The 15,238-nt window shown below is 37.6% G+C and overlaps 1 protein-coding gene across 2 annotated transcripts in view; it reads left to right on the forward strand.

Annotated features, from left to right (window-relative positions):
* The window catches only part of PID1 (phosphotyrosine interaction domain containing 1), a 286,570-nt gene that overhangs the window by 245,627 nt on the left and 25,705 nt on the right, over positions 1-15,238 (forward strand). The window lies entirely within an intron of this gene.

Raw genomic sequence — 15,238 nt, forward strand, 5'->3', positions numbered from 1 at the left:
CATAACAAAGCTCTGGCTGTCATTTTTAAGAGAAAGTACTGCCAAGTGATTGGCTTTTATCATTTCTTTGTGCTCATGCAGCCTTTAAAAAGTGACAGTGGTGGTATATGCATGTGGTTTAATTTTCTCTAAGATATTTTTGGTCAAAGCTGTCACCAATAATGACCTTCAGTTCTTGGCTCTCTGAATCTCAGGATTCAGTGCATTCCACTGTTGCCAGAACCATGGACTCTTTGCAGATGACTTTTCCTGAAAGTTTCATTGGTTTGATATGGTAAAATTGCAACATCAATACAATGGGGCTGTTTTTCCAGAGCTGGGCCTTTGAGTTCTAAGACCCTAACTTGTTAGATTCTTGAGTAGTGAACCTGGCAAGACATTTGTCCCTGTTCATCATTTTCAGTTCTAGTCACCTCCCAATTATCTGAACCACTGGAGGAGAACTATGGTTCAGATACTCTAAATTTCATCAGACACTTAGATGTGAATAGGAATGTTCTGGGGATTCACAACACTCCAGATAAGAGAATGAAACAATAATGAGAAGAATTGACTAGGAACTGGAAAGAAAACTTCTGCTCAGCTCCTACTTCCTCTGTACTTTTGACAGTTGCCCAGACCTACCAAGCATCATCAACTTTGCCCCTTCTTGCTTTAGGTAGTCAAAAAGTACTGACTGAATTACCATTTAAACTAAAATCCATGTGCTGCAGTGAAATTTAAAATTTTAGCCCCAGCAAAACTCCCCTACTCCCTTCCTTTTGGTTCTTACAGAGAAGGAGGCAATTATCATATACTGTGACATTGATAGAGAAGCTCTTTCAACCATCTCCTGATAAGCAACGTGACAAAGAGAAAAGATTGTCTCCACAATGTTCAGCTTCCTTCCTTCCCCAACTTACTGCTCTCATAGCAACTACCAGTAAATCTCCTAGCCTTTCAATGGTCAGCATCCTTCTAGGCATATTCTCTAAGTGTATAGTTGACATGGTCATAGTGGTCAAAGGTTACAAATAGGCAGTTTTCTAAGGAAAATACACAAGCTAAAGACACCAAATCATTATTAATTGTTGTTCAGTCGTTTCAGTCATGTCCAACTCTTTGTGAACCCATTTGGAGTTTTCTTGGCAAAGATACTGGAGTGGTTTGCTGTTTCCTTCTCCAGCTGATTTTTACAGATGAGGAACTGAGGTGAACAGGTTTAAATGACTTGCCCAGGGTCACACAGCTGGTAAGTATCTGAGAACAGGTTTGAACTCATGAATATGTGTCTTCCTGATCCAAAGCCCAGTGTTCTATCCACTGCACCACTTAGCTGCCCACTATTAAAGAAGTGCAAATTAAAGCAACTCCAAAGTTCCACCTCACATTTATCATATTGGCAAAATTGACAAAAATAGAGAATGACAATGCTGGAGAAGCTGTGAGAATGGAGACTCATTAATGCATCTTTGGGGGAGTGTGAATGCATCTAGTCATTTTGAGAAACAACTTGGAACTTTGCCTATAAAAGTTACTAAATTATACATACTATATGTTTTGAACCAACAATGCTACTATTAGGGCTACATCCCAAAAAGATAAAAAAAAAAGTGAAAAAATTCCCATGTACTACAAAAATATTTATAGGAGTTCTTTTTGAGGCAAAGAACTAGAAACTAAGAGAATACCCACCAGTTGAGGGATACTTTAACAAAATAAAGTATATGAATACAATGGAATATGGTTTTGCAGTAAGAGTGATGGAGATGATCTTAAAGAAATCATTGTTATCAACTAATGCAGAATGAAATAATCAGAACCAGGAGAACGATTTGTACAGTGACAACAACATTGTAAAGAACAATATCACTGGATGTGATAATTGCCTCCTTCTCTGTAAGATCCAGGAGGAGCGGAGTGGGAGAGTTTTTCTGGGGCTACTCATGCTCTATACTTTAAAATTTTAAATTTCACTGCAGCTCATGGATTTTAATTTAAATTGTGACTGAGTGAAGTCTTTTTGACTATGCTGAAGAAATCAAGTTTACCACATGGTATTGGGGCAACGAGACAAGTGAGTTATGAATTATGGGAATACCCTTCCAGCTAGACATTAGGCAGAAACCCAGGAAGGCTGTAGTAGGGATTTGAAGAGGAGAAGGCTGGAGGTGCCTGGAGGTGTCTGAGCTTAAAAAGTTGGAAATTGATTAAGTAGGAGTTCAAACTTAAAGCACCACCTGCTGGCCAGAATGCCTATTCCAGCTACTTCCTCCCCTCCACCTTCATAGCACTAGATGAATCCTTGGTGAAGATAGAGGATATTACCTTCAATAATAGATTACCATTTTTCTTTTTCTCCAGATTTTTTTAAAGAGTCGTCAGTTTGAATTGTTAGTGTCAGTTACTCTTCTTGTCAGTGATGATGATGATGATGATGATGGTGATAGCTAATATTTACATATAATGCTTTTAAGTTTTTCACACGTGATCTCATTTGATTTTTCTCGGAACTACCTTCAAAATGGAAAAAAATGCATGCAGTTTAAAGGATGTCAGATCACAAAATATTGAGAATGGGGGGACAATAGATGACTGGTAGGAATAACACATTGGATCCAAAAGGACCACAAGTGGTAGCTGGTAGAAGGCCTAAAATGTGGTGAAAATTACCTGTTAGTCCAATTAGTCCAATAGAGATTGATAGACAGAATGGTAAGTCCTGGTGGTAGCTGAACTCTATTCCCTTCAACCCAAGTAGATATAGAGGTAAAAGAATGAATGAAATTTCAGCTTCCTTGAAGCCTGGAAGTTAATCTGTTTCAGTAAGCAAGCATGTTTGTGTAGAAAGCCACAAAGTGTCTAGTGTGACTCAAAATACATGCATATAGATTTGTTTTGTTGCATTGTAAGTTTCTGATATTTATTCTCCCTCCCCACCAAAAAAACACAAAAAACTTTTATGTTTTCTTGATTTATCTCAAAGTGATTAGTCATGCTCTGAAATTAGAATAAAAGACATCATTTTAAATTCTGTCTAGTAAAGGTGAAATCAGATTGCTAGGGCAGACTTATCTTGATTTTTTGATTTCTGGGAAGTACGATGCTGAATATTAAACCTGATTGCATGTTCAAGCCTTTAGGGTTCAAGTTCAAGTCTTTTCTCATTTTCTCATTTCTGTGATCTCCCATTTGTCAGCAGCTATTGATTACTGTTAATAGAGTAGTTTCTTAAAGGCCCTGTTTAAAGAAAATTACTTGAGGATATTTTTTGACAGTGGAAAGGAAGTGTGGAAATATTTTAGGTTAATGTTCGCAATACTAAATAGTTTTTAGGAAGAATATCCTTTAAAAAAAAGATGTCTCCTCCTGTAGTCTCTTTTGTCCAGACTAGTTCCTCCTAAATGACAGAACTAGAGTCATAAATGTTGAAAACAGACTTTTGAAATGTGAAGCTATGTGAAGAAACCACTGTGTAATTGTGTCTTAAAACTATTCAAGTTACATATTAAAACAATCAGAGGGGGAAGGGCCTGACATCTTATAAGAAATTGGTTTTGTCAGCAGAAAACCAGGTTGTAAAAAAATAGCAAAATTGAAGAGACTTAGTTAAGAGCTGTTCAGTTCTCTTTGAAAGAAAAGATAAGATGTAATCCCATGGCCAGAGACCTAGAAAGGGAAGATGTCTCTGCATGGATAGGAAACTCTGAAAAATGAAATTCTGACAAAACAGTCAACATCTACACTGCTGCAATAAACTGCATATAAAAAGGACTTTCAGACTAGGAAAAATGAAGAAGTGATAGGCCTGCTGCTTGAGACAAATAAGATCATATAAAAGGTGATAGAAATAAGCATCAGTTTTACCTTGGAAGAGCAACTAGTGGATAAACTGATGAACTTCATTTTAGGAAGACCTGGATTCCAATTCTGATTCTGACTTAATTGTGTGACCATAGGTGAGTTATTTAATTGATTTAAGTTTTGGTTTCTTCATCTGTAAAATTTGTTGTTGTTCAGTCTTTCCATGCTCCCATTTGGGGTTTTCTCTGCAAAGAGACTGGAGTGGTTTGTAATTTCCTTCTCCAGGTCATTTTACAGATGAGGGTACTGAAGTAAATATGGTTAAGTGACTTGCCCAGGGTCATACAGCTAGTAAGTATCTGAGGCTGGATTTGAACTCAGGAAGATGAATCTTTTTAACTCCAGGCCTAGCACTCTATCCACTGTGCCACCTAGCTGCCCTATCTGTAAAATGGGGATAACAATATCCATAGCATGTCTCTCTTTATCTGTTGTATGATATAATGTTATGTTAAGTGCTTTGCAAACTTTAGGTACTATGTAAATGTCAGCTGTTATTACTATTACCTTCTTTGTGAAGAAGAATGAGTTTCAGACTTCAAAGGGTTGAAAGAACAGGATATTAGAGCCCCAAACACTTGACTACTTTAAAAGCCTCTAAGCCCCAACAAATTATATCATAACATACTGAAACAAGCACAGATATGACTGCAAACCTCTCATCAGTAATTTCTGAAGAATTGTAGAGTATAGGAAAGATGTAAGAAGGCTGAAGATAAATATGCCAGTTTTAAAAAAGGAAAAAAAAAGTAGATTCTAGAAGCTAAACGTCAATCTAGTTGACATTGATCCTAACAAAATTCCGCCACAGATCGCTAAACAGACGGCTTGGGAGCACTTAGAAAGGAAGGGGGGCCACTTTGAGTCAGTGTGCATTCGTGAAGGACAGGACATTCTAAATGAACGTCACTTCCTTTTCTGAGTTATAGGAAGAAATAGATAGTAAAACTGTACTAGTGAGGGACCACAGCTTTCTTCTCTAAGAACTAGAGAGACCTAAACATAATATAAACAATAAAGAAGTTAAGTTGAATAGAATTTTGGAAAAGTTAGATATGATAGAACTCTGGAGGAAACTGAATGTGAATAAAAAGGACTGTGTCTTTTTTTCTTAGCTCTCCATGGCACTTTCACTAAAATTGACCATCCATTAGGGTACAAAACCTTTATCTTCAATTTCAGAAAAGCAGAAATATTAAATGCACCCTTTTCATACCATGGTGCAATAATAATTATATTCAATAAAGGGCTGCAGAAGCATAGACTAAAGCTTAATGGGAAACTGAATTATTTAATACTAAAGAATGAATGGGTCAAAGAACAAATCATAGAAACAATCAATAACTTCACTAAAGAGAATGCTAACAATGAGATAACATAAAATTTATGAGATGCATCCAAAGGAGTACTTAGGAGAAAATTTTACCTCCAGATGCTTACATCGATAAAATAGAGAAAGAGTAGATCAGTTAATTGGGAATGCAACTAAAAAAGAAAGCTAGAAAAAAAGAACACATGTTAAATCCCCAATCAAACACCAAACTGGAAATCTTGAAAATCAAAGGAGAGATTAATAGAATTGAAATCCATTGGACTAATAAAACTAGAAGGTGGTTTGATGAAAGAAAAATGCTTGCAAAAAATGTTTCCTAAACTTATGGGTAACATGAAACTAATGACAAAAATAAATATTAAAGAAAATATCAACAGGCTGGAATGATGGATCACAACTAATATGTAATGAGAATAAATATGATTCCTGCCCATAGTTAATATAATTATCTGGGCCAGACATAGTTTCAGGGAGACCTGGCTTGCATAGGAGTAAATGTGGAAAAGCTAGTGTTTTTATTGGCTGCAAACCCCAAATGAGGTAACAGTGAGACATGGCTGCCAAAAAACCCTGATGTGACCTTAGGTTACATTAACAGAAATGCAGAACCCAGATAAGGGAGGTAATGTCCCTCTTGTGCTCTTCGATAGTCAGGCTACATTGGGAGTATTGTGATAATTTTCAACAACATATTTAGGGCAGGCATTAACAAATGAACATGGCCAAAGGAAGGTGACCAGAGAAGGTATGGTAGATTCCTAATGGTTCTTGGTGGCATCTTATAATGGAAAGAACAGTGGGCAAGGTTTCAAGGCTATGTCTGATATATTCTAGGTTTGCCATAGACTCTTAGACCCACAGGATCACAGAATTACATTCTAGCTCAGAGGGCCCTTAGTAGTCAATTAATCAAGCCTCTCATTTGACAGAGAAGCAGTTTGAAGCTCAGAGGAATCAAGTGAATTGCCCAAATTTATTTAGCCTCTCTGTCCTTCAACTTCTTCTTGTGTAGAAAGAGGCATAGTTACAATAACCACTTCTCAGGTTTGGAATGAGATAATGTGTGAAAATCTTTTGTGAAATAAAAAGAAACAATAAAATATTTCTATGGATCCATAATCTCCTCTCTGTAGATTCTATCTTCACAGGTACAGATTGTTACCTACTTATGGCCTCCCCTTTGGGGCAATCTATGCCAATTTTGTTTTTTCATGAATCATCCATAAACGATTCCTACAAAACAATAAAAACTTCTCTCTGTGCTTTTTAACCCTTTGTGGATAACGAAGTACAACTTAGGATATGTTCCTCTGTTAGCTCTGACTCTCCCTGCATGACTGGTCTACTGGTCTACTTCCTTCTCTGACCATACATATATATATATATATATATCTCCAATTACATTCCATACATGACTTCTCTCATGCCAGTCAATATTGGTAACATGGTACAGCCTGTCATTTGCCATTTTATCTTACTTTGAGCTCTCTGCCCTTGGGATTCTTCTGAGACATTCCTCTGCACATATAGCATCACCTAGAGAATAGTAGTATTAAAAAGAAGGTGGGCTGTGGAAACAAATCACTTTAGGTCATTGAATGGTCAGTTTTCCAAGGGCAATTTAGCCAAACTTCTTCCCTTCTATTCAGTTCTAGGAGCAGCTCATTGTACATCTGTGGTACTCATCCAAGACGGAATAACTCAATGCCAAATGGGTCATCTAACCTCCTTTCATGTGTTACAACCTGGACCTGCCTTCTTCATTGATTTCCTTCCTTAAGTTGATTACTAGGTCAATCACTTTGGAATGACCATAGGTCTTATAGAGAAAAAACCTGCTGTATTTCAGAGTTCATTACAATCAGTTTGATATCATTATCAAATGAGAATGCCAGAAAAAATGACTCCTTTTCTCCTTTGTACTTTGTATGACACCACATATCTTTGGTGACCATGTTTCCTTGTTCCATGATGAATACCTTTGGTGACCATGTTTCTTTGTTCCATGCTTCATTTGATGTTCCAGTTCAATAGTCAGTATCTTGTAGGATCATGTTACACAAGTATGTGACCCACTTGTTTAAAGGGAACCTTTCAGATTGCATTTTTTCCCTTCAGAATCACATGTGTATGTGTGTGAACAGTGTGATCTTACGTACTCTAAACCTCCCAGTCGACATGTGACTATGAAGATACAGTTGACTATAGAAAATCCAGGAGAAAGCCTGCCTATTCCCTTCTCAGATTTACAACAAGGATAACATTGATTCATAATGAAACCATTATCATATATAAGAGATAAGAATGTAGGTCAGAAGTGATAGATTTCTTTTTATTCGCCTTGGCGGGGGGTAGGGGAATGTGTGAAATTAGTACTGTCTTTGATCTTTTCCCATTCTTTTGGAATCTTTTTTTATTAAATCTTGAAAATTGATCATTGAATGTCTTCAAAATGTTTATGCCCTACATAGATGCCCCCTGTGTCTTTTGTTCAGGTCCACCTGTTCGTCTGATCTTCATCTTCTTGACATGACTTAGCCATTTCCTCATAGATAATGAATTGGGTATGGTAAAAGGTGGTAAAAGTCCACATATAATGCTTTCACTGTTGTAAGTGATGGAAATTGATCACCACAGAAGCACCAGCCCACCTGTATTCTTTCCCTTCTATCTGATCTACTCTTTTCAGCTTATCTACAGGTGCTCTTGAGACAGCAAAAACACTGAACAATTCATTCAAGAAGTCTTAAGCATCTACTGTGTATCAGGAATTGTGCTAAGTTTGGGGATCTAAACCTGATTGGGGGCCTCTCTTAAGGAGATTGCAGTCAAGTCCAGGGAAGGCCAAATGTTTAAATAAGTAGGGTGCAAGAGATAGTGAGGTGAAAAGGAGAGATCTGAGCCAAATGTGAGAAAATTGAGGAAAGGAAGGTCACTCACTTGGCATCTCAACATGGCAGAATGATAAGTAATAGGGCATAGAACCAGGAAGACTATGGTTTAAATCCACAATTGTTGTCTTTGTGACTTTTGTCAGGTTGCTTGTCTGGGTCTCAGTTTCCTCATTTCTAAAATGGGGGTGTTATGACTAGGTGACCTCTGATGTCCCTTTGAGATCTAAATCTCCATTCTATGAATATTTTATTGATGAAGAGGGATTGGAAGAGAGGGGCTACAGAAGAATAAATGGTTAATAGAATCTATTACAACCCCAAGACACAGTGTGAAAATGGTAAAAAGAGAGGAGAGGGAAAGATGGCAGTCCAATATATCTGAGAGATAAATCATGCAAAGAGAAGCATGAGTTTAGTCTGGACAATGGATTAAGCTAGATAATGGGGGTGTTCAATGCTAGGACCAGGATTTTATCAATTATTTTGGTTGATAGGCAGTGGTAAGCAACTGAAAATTTTTGATGGGAGGAATAACTTTTCAGATCGCTGAAGAAGGAATACTACCTGGGAAAATGCTGTAGAGCAGAAGTGTGAAAGGCACTAAATCAGATTAAAATGTAATTGGAAAATATTTAATAAAATAAATAAAAACACTATAGGACATAGGTAATATTAGTATGTGGCTTTCAAAGTCAATATGTAGCCTACAGGAATTTTTATGTATGTATGGCTCATGCATGGTTTAGTGACCTTTTCTATTTGAGGTTGACATTAATGTAGCTAGGTGGTGCATTAGATAGAGTCCTGGGCTTGGAGTCAGGAAGACCTGAGTTCAAAGCTAACATTGGTCAAGTCACTTAACCCTATTTGCCTCGGTTTCCTCACCTGTAAAATGAGCTGGAGAAGGAAATGTCCTATAATAACTCCAGTGTCTTTTCCAAGAAAACCCTGAATGGGGTCATAAAGAGTCAGACATTATATACTTATTTGCAGCTAGATGGCACAGTGCATAAAGCATTAGACCTGGGGTCAGGAAGGACTGAGTTCAAATCTAGCCTCAGAGTTGTGTGACTCTGAACAAATTACTTAACCTCTATCTGTCTCAGTTTCCTCACCTGTAAAATGGGGATACTAATAGCACCTACCTCCCAGGGTTGCTGGGAGTATTAAATAAGGTAATATTTGTAAAGCACTAAATGCTAGATTTTATTATTATTGTTGTTGTTGTTGTTAGCTGTTAACCTGGGCAGCTAGGTGGCTGAGTTGACAATGCGCTAGGCCTGGGGTCAGGAAGACTCATCTTCCTGAACTCGGATCTTGTCTCAGACACTAGTTATGTGACCCTACGCAAGTCACTTTACCCTGTTTGCCTCAGTTTCCTTATCTGGAAATGGAGCTAGAGAAGGCAATGGCAAACCACTCCAGTATCTCTGCCAAGAAAACCCCAAATAAGGTCATGGAGAGTCAGACATGACTGAAACTACTGAACAACAAAATTATATTCTCCAAGAAAAATATAAACTCCTTGAAGGCAGAGATTGTTTTGCTTATTTTCCTTACGTTGTTCTCTCTTCAGCACCATGAATGGTTCCTTGTTGCCATAGGAGTTTAGAAAATGCTTCTTGCACTGAGCTTTAGAAATCTTCTAATCTAGGAGTTCTCAACCTGCTGTCCACAGACCTTAGAGGTTTATAGGAGGAGTCTGTGGCCTTGAATATGAAAATAAAATCATAGTTTTATTACAATAGAATTGTTTCCTTTTGAAATGCTGTGTATTTTATTTTCCCCTTTTGAAAACTTCATTCTGAGAAGAGATCCATAGGTTTCACAGTTTGCCAAAGGGTTCCATGACACAGAAAAGCTTAAGAACCTCTCATATTGTCCAGCTCCATCATTTTACAGCTAAGGCAACTGAGTCCAGAGAGTTCAAGTAACTTTTATAAGGTCATACAAGTAGAAGTTGAAACAAATAGAAATGTTCACCTTTTTTTCCAATATGGGCAATTATTTTGGGACTTTAATTAGACTTAAAGTTATATTTTTATTTCTTCTCTTCTCTGAATTAATATGAATTTATATGAAGAAGAAGTGAAGGTCTCTCCCCTTCCCCTTTCAAAATTATTTTTTACCGTCTGTTCATTTTTTCCTGTTAGTCTTCCTAAAAAAAAAAGTTCCTTACCTATTCTCATGTACCACCAATTCCATTCCATTACAAAATTGCACTTTTTTACCTCCTTCTTATTGATTTGTAGTTGCTCTTAAGTGTCAAGGATTGTTCTAGAACAGATCCGAACAAGTTTTGTGCCTGCTTGACTCTTGGCGTATCTGTGGATAGGAGTCTGTTAGATTGGAGGGTAAATAGACTATCCTCATGTGGTTTTGTTTTTGTTCTTTAACTGAATGTGTTTGTTTCTGAGAAAAATGTAGCTTCTTTTGGGTTCCCACTATTTGGCCAGTTTTGCAATGGAATGTGTCAGATGCATGGGGGGTCCTGGAGCCCACATTCATTCCTTCTGTCACCTGCCAGATTCACTTGCCACCAGCCAAGAACAGAATTCCTGAGCCTAGAGAAGGAAGGATGCCACAACATTTTCACTTGAATTCAGACTTCTAGCAGTTAGCCGGGAGCCTGGCAGCAATGGCCTCCCTGTCCTTGGGTGAGCCACATCTGTTTCTGCCAGGGTCTGTGATTGCCAATTAAAGGCGTTTGAAGTGCCATTAGAGCTGTTTGCTCCTCCTAAAATGAAGTATTTCCCAGCAGAGAGAGAAAGGAAGGGCTAGAAAGATTGACGAAGAGCTGATATTGGAAGACTAGTACTGAGAGGAAATAGAAAGTGATAGACTTCATAAGTATGGATGTGCCAAGGTAAAGACTCCTTCACTGGAGGAATATTTCCATTTTTCACCTCAACTGGCCCTGTTTTCAGTTTCTGAACTCTGTAGTTATAGCCTTGTCAGAAAGAGAACATAACACTGCAGAGTTGAGGGACTATGTATGGAAACACTGTACATGCAATCCATGTGTTACTTTTAATGAAATGCTTGTTTTTTCTTTTTCTTTCTCTTCCTCCCTCTTTCCAATTTCTTTCTTTTTCTTCCTTCTTTCCATCCTCTTCTCCTTCCCTTTCCTCCCTCCCTCCCTTCCTTTCTCCCTTCCTTTCTCCCTTCCTTCTTCTGTCCTTCTTTTCCTCTCTCCATCTCTCCCTCCTACAAGAAATGACTGTCTGGATAATAGTAGTGGTAATAAAGAGAGAATCAGTATGGAAATTAAAGCCCAGCGTGGTGGCAAATGCCTGCAATCTCTGCTATTGGGGAGACTGAGGCTTGCAGATCTCTCTAGCTTGGGAGTTCTGAGCTGTAGTGGGCTGAGTCAATTAGGTGTCCACATTAAATTCAGAATTAGTATGGTGAGCCACTATGGTGATCTGACCCAGGTCAGAAATGAAACAAGTCAAAGTATACCCATGCCAATAAAGTGAGGAAGGAAAGAAGAAGAGAAAAAAGAAAGAAAAAGAAGGAAGGAAGGAAGGAAGGAAGGAAGGAAGGAAGGAAGGAAGGAAGGAAGGAAGGAAGGAAGGAAGGAAGGAATAAGGATAGGAAGGAAGGAAGAAAAGAAAGAAATTAATTTAATGTTAAAGCAAAGATAGTATATATTTCTGTCCTCTAGAGTCCTACCTGTGACATGCTGGGCAATTCATTTAACCTCTTAGTGCCTCGTACAACTCTAAAATTATAAATTTCATAGAAGGTACTGACTTGCTTAGGTCGAGGGAGCTCCTCACTGGGAACTCTTTAGACCAATGGAATCAAAGGTCCATTCAAAAAGCAAAAACTAAGGATAGAAATAAAAATAGAGGAAGGAGGAGGAAGAGAGACAAACAAAAACAGGAGAGGAGAGGGGAGGGGAGGAGAGGGAAGGAGAACTTTTTCCTTTACCATTTCACTACCATTTCCAAACCCTTGTCTTAGAACTCAAAGAGCAAAAGAACACTTGGTCTTTTTTCTTTTTTTCTTCTATCTTTTTTTTTTTTTCTGGATGAGCAGCACAGCTATCCTAAAGCTTCCAGGGCTCAGTCCTTTCCTATCTAGTTCCCCATATTTGTCAAGAATGTTTGACACAAAAGGCAGTATAAAACATCGTAGGAACTTACTACCAAACATAGTGACTTGTCACTAATGACTAGAGAAAGTAAAAACACCTGCAGAAAAAAGAGTATACTTTCTTCATTCTAATCTGTAATAGCAGTTCCTTTGGAAGTGGTCATTAGAAAGTCATAATTTTGTCCCTGTCTTCCTTTTCCCCCCCTCTCTTATGTCAGGAGTCTAATGTCACTATATTTAAATCAGTTGACCTAATTCAAGGTGATATTTCCATGACCCTATGAATGTAAAAATCAAATAGGAAGGAGGTCAATGTGCCCTGAATTTTTGACATGAGGCTGCAGCAACCCAATATCCAGAAATCCAAATTTATTTAACAGAGGAAACATTCTGTAACCATTCCAATTTATATTGTGAGAGGATTTTTGATTTTACTCTATTTTCTGTGAATAGGAAACTTTCCTAGCACATTAAGAAGTTGATTCAATTTGCAAAAATTGATTTACAGGCAGATCTTCAGGAACACATTTATTATGTCAAATGAGATCCAGCAGTACATGCCTGTAGAATTAGTTGTTTATATGTTCCTGAAGTGAGGATGGGGCAGAGGGGGAGTGAGAAAAGAAAACCTTTCCAAAGAACTCTGCATTCTTAGGAGATTTTTCTCATTCCTATCCCATGTGCTCCCTTATAGTTCTTCTTGCTTGCTCCCTATTTCACTACTTTGCTTCTTGTCATTGTCAGTTGACATTTTCTGACTCATAGGTTAGTGATGGCTTCGCTGACCCAGTGGTGAGAACCTTTTGCTTCTGTTGAGTGAATTGGAATGAAGGGACTCTAAATACGCTGCCTGAACAGGTAGAGATGTGCTCACCTGGAACTGATAGTCATTTCCTCCTGAAGCTGAAAATGAGGCTGCCTGCAAAACCAGTGAGCAGGTGCTTCTTGGAAAGTAATGAAAAGAGCTTTCTGGTCATTCATCCCCTACCATCAGGATTGGGGAAGTAGGCTCCCATTGAGGCACGCTCATGCTTAAAGTAAGTGTACCTTTTGAAGATGCAGCCCATTCATCTTAGAAAATCCTGGGAGTGCCTTCTTGCAATTCTTATTTCTGTGTTCTAACTTTGGATGTGGAGAAAAGACTTTCTTTTTTAAAGGAAGCAGCATGATAATTAGAAGTTTGAGTTAATGGGAAAAGGGATTCTGTGAGGTCCCAGGACTTGGGTTCAAATGCTGGTTCTGCTACTGATTACATGGGTGACCTGAGTTAAGTCACTTATCCTGTCTAGGCTTATTTCTTCAGTGAGAAAAATGAGGTAGTTTGACCTATGTTTTTTAAGATTCCTTCCTTAGATCAATGGTCTCCATCATTTTTGACTGAACCCATATCACTAAAACCTGCCATGTATGTATATTTATTTTTTTATTTGAAAACAATTTGTAAACTATGCAAAATACATAGTAAGATGGAAAACAAAGGTGAAATAAATATTTGAATATTTTATATTATTGATACAAAACCTTTTGCTCTCATCAAAATGATTAATTAGATTATTAAAAATATTTTAAGTAAGAGCAACATGATTCAATGAACTTTCCTTTTTTCTTTTTTCCTTATTTACAATCTTGGTTGTACCCTTGTGATGCAGCCATTCAAAGGTCTGGTTCCAAGCTTAATTCATTGTGATACTTGTTTTTAATGGCTATCATAGGTGAAAAGGATGCCAAAGGGTGACTCTCAAAGATACCTAGATCCAAATAAAGAAGGAATATGATTGGCTAGATTAATTGGATCATGATTCTCATTTTCAGTCCCACCCACCAAGTATTCAAAAGTTTTGGCCAATATTTATTTATTGAATTTCCAAGCCCCTCAGTTTGTTCAGTTGTTCTTGAAAATGTCTTTAAAATAAGTGCATTTTTATAATTTTTGTTAAGTGGACTTTAAATTCATTGAAACAGAAGATTTTAAATGGGTTGGAAAATTCTACTTACAGGTTTTTAAGTGTGTAGATAAGAGAGTTTTTTTCAAGTATACATTTAGATCAACCTGATGGATATTGGCTTCCTCTCATTCCCTCAATAGATCATGATGTACACCCCACTTTGGAGATTCTTGACTTAGAGATACTCCAATGAACATCAAGCATAACAGTTTCTATAATTTGCCACTTTTCCCATCTAAGAATATAGTGAGTCCCCTGCCCTCCCACACCCTAGTATATAAGCTTTTGGGGTTCACAGTCTGTTTTGTTGTTGCTTTTCGATCCCCAAGGCCTTTTATGTATGTGTAGGTATGTGATCTCACACTGTCTTATGTAATCCCAAAATCACAGTCTGCTTTATTCACATATATTTATTTTTATATTGAGTGTTATTACAGAAGAAATTCCATGAGAAAGCTCTTTAATATTTTAATTAATAATTATTAATAAATTATCATAATTAGCAATAAAATTAAAATAATAAACTATGTATAATTGGTAATAAAATTAATCAGTAATGTTGTAGTGATTAGTAATAATTAGTAATTAATTATAATTAGTAATAAAATTAAAAATAATAATAAATAACTATATATATAAAAGAGCTTTCTCACAGAATTTCTTTCTGAGCCATCCGGCTCAGCCCCAGAGTGGATTTCCAAGGTGAGAGCATTAATTCATCTAGGGAGGGAGGCATGGATGATACCATGGCAGGGCCTATGAGGAAAGGGTGAGTTGTCAGGAAGTAGGGACTGGGGTGAGCTTGACCTTTAACTTGTGGCTACACCCTACCCCAGGCTTCAAGGCCTCCTGGCATTCCTCTCTCTACCCCCTCATTACTGGCCTGCACTGTTTCTGCCTCTGGTAATAGCAAAGACCAGCTAACAAAAATGCTTCTTTGCTTCCTATTGGCCAACCAAACAGTCATGTCACATGACCTTTGGGGTTTGGGATTTTCGTAGATATTTCCATCATGACTCACTGCTTAGAGAATTCTTAGCTTGTTTGCTTGTTTATTTGCTTTATTTCCCCATTCAGCCCTTTTCCAGCTGGCTGAAGTTGCTCAGAATCCAAATCCCAGA

Source organism: Phascolarctos cinereus, unplaced genomic scaffold (assembly GCF_003287225.1).
Source record: "Phascolarctos cinereus isolate Bilbo 61053 unplaced genomic scaffold, phaCin_HiC Scaffold_7;HRSCAF=346, whole genome shotgun sequence".
Lineage (NCBI taxonomy): Eukaryota > Metazoa > Chordata > Mammalia > Diprotodontia > Phascolarctidae > Phascolarctos > Phascolarctos cinereus.